The sequence below is a fragment of the Silurus meridionalis genome, chromosome 6 (genome assembly GCF_014805685.1).
Source record: "Silurus meridionalis isolate SWU-2019-XX chromosome 6, ASM1480568v1, whole genome shotgun sequence".
Classification (NCBI taxonomy): Eukaryota; Metazoa; Chordata; class Actinopteri; order Siluriformes; family Siluridae; genus Silurus; species Silurus meridionalis.
The window spans coordinates 18,581,634-18,586,866 of NC_060889.1; the positions used below are offsets into that span (position 1 = coordinate 18,581,634).

Below are 5,233 nucleotides of genomic sequence, written 5' to 3' on the forward strand. Positions count from 1 at the left end.
TCATATTTGGTTCCTGCACATGTACAAAAAGCTCTGCCCTCACACTGATGTGGCTCTACTAGAGGTAGCATTTGCAATGTATGTCATATGTATGTCATTAATTCATACTGATCAATTTTACCCTGATTTATGAAAATCTTGTATATTGTTACTGATGATCTTTGAGCTCCATCATGGAATAGTTTCTTCTAGCTTTACTTCTTTCCTTGGTACATTTTTCAGAGTTTTCTTTTAAGACAATTATTTGGCTGTGCTGGGCACTTGACAAATTCAATTCTATATATTTTTTCTTTCTTGAACAAACTAACTGGAGTGAGTGAAGTGAAGAGGCACTGAAGTGTCTCAAAAATTTCTGACAGGGAAGGCAATCAAGCACTCTAAACTACCACATAATTTTCAAATAGGTTTTCTTAGCCATATAATACACTTCTGCTACGGCATTGTTGTAGACAACATTCTTTTCATTTTTACGTATCGTCTACAAGCAACTGTACATATCAGAATTTTTACTTTGTTGTTGTTAAGTATAATTATTTAGTCTGGCGCAATTTTAGCTGCTGTTTCAACGAACATGTCAAAACGACAAGTTAAATCATTTGTCATCCGTATACCCACATGGCTCAGCTCCTGATTATAGGCTGACATATAACAGCACTAAATAATGAGTGTCATGCCAGCACCAAAGTGACACATCCCTTTCATGCTCTTTTTTTGACTTGGGCAATTTGGATGTTTTCCGGTTTGTCACCACAAAGATGGGCCCAATAGGATTTAGTAACATGTTAATATTTAGCTTTTTTTACTTTTGATTTAGTTTTCTTTTAAACAGTAGACATGTCCCCAGCTAAAAGAAAGACTGTTTTAAAATTAGTATCTAGCAATACTAGAGACAGGTTAGCATTTATAAAATGTTAGTGTAAATTACACAATCGATATTAGGAGAGAAATGTTAAAATGCTAATCAAGTAATATCTCTTATTCATATTAAAATATTATTCAGTAACCACTGGCAGTTTAAAGGACTGATCTGATAATAAAACAAGTGTATATACATTTTTCATCCAGTCATTCATCTTCACTAATTGCTTTACTTTGATCAGGCTTATAGTGGATCTAGTCTACAATCACTGTGCACAAGGTGGGAATACACCCCAAATGGGACACCAGTCTATCACTGGGCACCAGGGGGCACACACTTTTGCTCTCATTCACACCCAGTAGCAATTTGGCGAATCAAGTTACACACCAGTGTGCTTTTGGGACATTTAACATGCAGTGAGCCCACTGTAAACCCAGAAGAACACATGAAGATGATGAGTAACCTGGGCTTGAGATAAAGATAAAGACCTTGGCATTGCACAAATACAGTAATGAGAAATTGTTACAAATCTTTCAGAGGTTGTTTGTTTTGTAATAGAACAAACTTTGGTGGAGTCATCCAGATAGCAAGTGGCCCTACATGTAGGCCTTGTTCGTGCCAACATGACTGAACACTGTACTGATGTGGAAAAGTGGTGCTGATGTGGTCTCAGCAGCAGCAGAGGCCTGGCAGAGGCTTTAAAACTTCTCTGGCTGGAGACAGTGGGGAACAGAAGGCAGAGAACAGAGCTGCCAAACTCATATTGACAGGTTTTGTTCTGGGCATGCTGTGCGTATAAAATAGCTACAGAGTTTTCGAATGCCACAAATAATAAAAGTCCATCAATGTTCATAGAGTTTGGAAATGAGGCTCTAAAATTAAGTGTGTGTTTTGACTATCTGTCTGTCTGTTTGTTTGTTTTCTTTTTAATTCTGAAAAATCGGCCAGGATATTGCTGTAGGCAAAGTAAGGGAAGGCAAGATATGTATTTTACCTCTCGGCCTTAGAGCAGTCATTCTGCCAGACCATCCTCTCTTTCCTTTTCTCTCTCTCTCTCTCTCTCTCTCTCTCTCTCTCTCTCTCTCTCTCTCTCTCATTCTTTATCTCTTGCTCAGCTTCTTTCCATACTCTCTCCATCCCTGTTACTTGCTATTTGTCTCTTTTTCATTTTACACACATACACACACACACACACACACACACACACACACACACACACACACACACACACACACACACACACACACACTTAGTGTCATTACAAGAAGGTCATACTGATGGTTGAGCTGGCTTAAATCTTAATAAAGCACCAGGATCAAATTACATACCAGTTACTGCACAGGTCATGGCCATTATCTGTGTGTGTATGTGTATGTGTGTGTGTGTGTCAGAGACAAAAAGGGAAAGAAAATAGAGAGAGCAAGAGTGATGGAATATCTGTGTGTTGTGTTGTGTTGTGTTGTGTTGTGTTGTGTTGTGCTGTGTTGTGCTGTGCTGTGAATTGAAGGAAAATTCTAAACACTCAGGACTAGTCTTTGGTGCAATTTTTCATATTATATTGCTGTGTTTACTAAATAATTCAAAATATCCAAAGTAGTGCTCAGTATGCTTTAAGATGAATAAGTGAATAATAAACTAAGGCTAAAAGAAGTTAAATATTACCACAGTCTAATGTGTGTTATAATCTGACTGATTTCCCAGCTAGATTAAAAACAGTATGTACAGTATAAAGCTTTAAACAGCAGACAGCAAAGCTAACCACTACACATGTGTTAACATGTTAACAATGAATCGTTTGCCAAATGTGCAGGAATGTGAACCAGTATGAGTGAACAAGATGGTGCCATTTTCTACTATTGTGTGGTTTCAGAACTTTTTTCGAATTGAATCTCAACATCTTGACTAAGTTTGCACCGTAGGTCAAAATTGGAGGCTGCTTGTGTGTGGAAGACACCTTTGAGCTAGAAAACGTGCAGGAGATATGCTTTTGCTTTTGCATGCATGCTAACTGTTAATATCTCAAGTGTAACTTAAAATACTGCATTAAATGCTATTAACACTACTAAGGACTGATATAAAAATAAAATAGTCTAACTATAATCATGTAATTCATGTACATATCTTGTACATTTTATTGTTGTTAGGAAAAACTGCTGTGCTGTGAAGCATGACCGAGCTACTATTTTTCTAGCTCAAGCCATCTTTTTCAATTAAATTAATGTAAGTACAGTATAAGTTGCTAATGTAGAGTAAAACACAGTAAATAGTAATCATGCTTTTACAACTTTATCAACTTTTACAAATGTATATGTTTTTTGCAACTCTCTCTGAACTAAGTTACATGAGATATGTGATTTCATTTAAAAAAGGCATGACTGGCTAAGAGGCTAATTTGGAATGTTAGATAATAAAGTCCTACAGTCAGTAGTAAACTGTTATATAATATATGCAGATTTAACTGCTTTGGTTCATGTCTAGATTTTGTTCACTCATGTTGATTTGCTATATAGATATATTATCAGTACAATGAGCTTTCTTAAACACTGTCAAGAGCTTCAGGCTTGTGTTGGAAAATGTGTTCTCACTCATTAGGCTTAACTGTTATGTCAATCACTTCATTAACCATGTCCCTTTAATTATTATCAATTTCAAAATTTGCCATCCAAACTTGTAAAAGCAATTTGCTCAATATAATTTGTAAATTTTAAAAAGTTTGGCTTCCACTCACTAATGTGGAAGAGGCTGAGGATTGCATTTTTATATTTTAACAAAGTTTGGCTTCACTTTTAACCTCACAAGGAAGATTTGATTTGATTTCATAAGAATGACTAATTCTCTGATACAGGTGAATATGTTTGTTGAAAGTATTGGTACACCTGACTTTACCCGCCATATGTGGTTTTTCCCCAAACTGTTATTGCAAAGTTAGAGGCACACAATTGTGTAGGCTGTGGGATTAGGTAGCATTAAATTTTCCTTTCGCTAGAACTAAGAGATTCAAACCTGTTTCATGTATGACAGTGCTGTTTAAAAACTATTAAAAAGCACATACAAATCTTTTGGTCATGTGTCCACATATGTTTGTGCATATATTATAAGGCTGGAAGGATTCCTTAATTAACTCAAAAATAAATCATCGAGACAAATTATTTGATACTTCGTTTAGTCAATTTCACTACACATTGTGTTTCCCCATGGACTATTATTACTGATGCACCACCTGCTAAACTCTGGAGCGCTTTTGACATATAACACAGAAGAAGCTGCAGAATGGAAAATAGTGGAACGGGAAGAAAACAGCAAGGGGTCAGGAGAAGATTCTGACCAAAGAAAACAGTGGAAAGTTTCCAAAGTTTGGAATAATTTCAAACAAAAACACCATACAGTGCGGTTACCGGTTTTAAAGTAATTTGAAATAGATTTTTATAGATTTTTTATATACTGTCTGTTCAAAAAGTCCCTCCACAGTGGTCGATTTAGTTCGTGGAAAATTTCAAGCAGCTTTTCCAGAGACAAGAAAACCATTGTTTATTCACACACACACACACACACACACACACACACACACACACACACACACACACACACACATAAACACACATTCCTTCTCCAGCTCCTCCATGTTTTACTCACCTCCACCATGCTTAATGATGCTTTATTGGCAATGCAATGCATACAGGCAAATTATAGCCACTCTAAAACAAAGCCCTTGTGCAGGCATTATAGATCCACCGCTCTCTTTCTATACCTTCATCTCATGCTCTCTCAAATTTTCTTGCACTTTGCCTTGTCTCTGTCCTCTGCCCTGTTGCTCACATCAGCACTGTCCCAGATGCTCATGTACTTGTTTTCAGCCTTCCAGTCCTTTGCTCTCTTTCCGTCACTCTGCAGATAATTACGTCTAAGAGCCTGTGTGTGAGTATGTGTTAAAGTGTTGGGTCATTTTTTATTCTATATAGATATTTGCACAGACACTAGTGTTATCAGCCAAGAGTGAACAATGCATTAGTAACCAATCTTTAATTACACAATTAAAATGAAGCCAGTGATCTTATTTTTTTCTGATTTATTTTATTATTTAGAATATCAAGTCAAGGTAACAATATTTACTTTGGCAAAATGGAAATCAAAACGAAAACATTGTCATCAGGATAGTTATCATCATTGAACTCACGCATTTTGTTCTCTTTTCATTCAAGCTCAATAATAATTCCAATACTGAGAACTAAAAAAATCATGAAAGATTGTTGCAACTAAATAGTTTTTTTTTTTAGCTCTATTATCGCTCATGAAAATTAGTAACAAAACATACTTTCAAGGGATTTATACTTTCTTTGTTTCTTCTTCTCATTTATTTTTTTTTTTTTTACTCTC

General features: G+C 35.9%; 1 protein-coding gene across 1 annotated transcript in view; it reads left to right on the forward strand.

Moving 5' to 3' along the window:
* pcxb (pyruvate carboxylase b) overlaps positions 1-5,233 on the forward strand; it is a 193,881-nt gene that overhangs the window by 106,951 nt on the left and 81,697 nt on the right. The window lies entirely within an intron of this gene.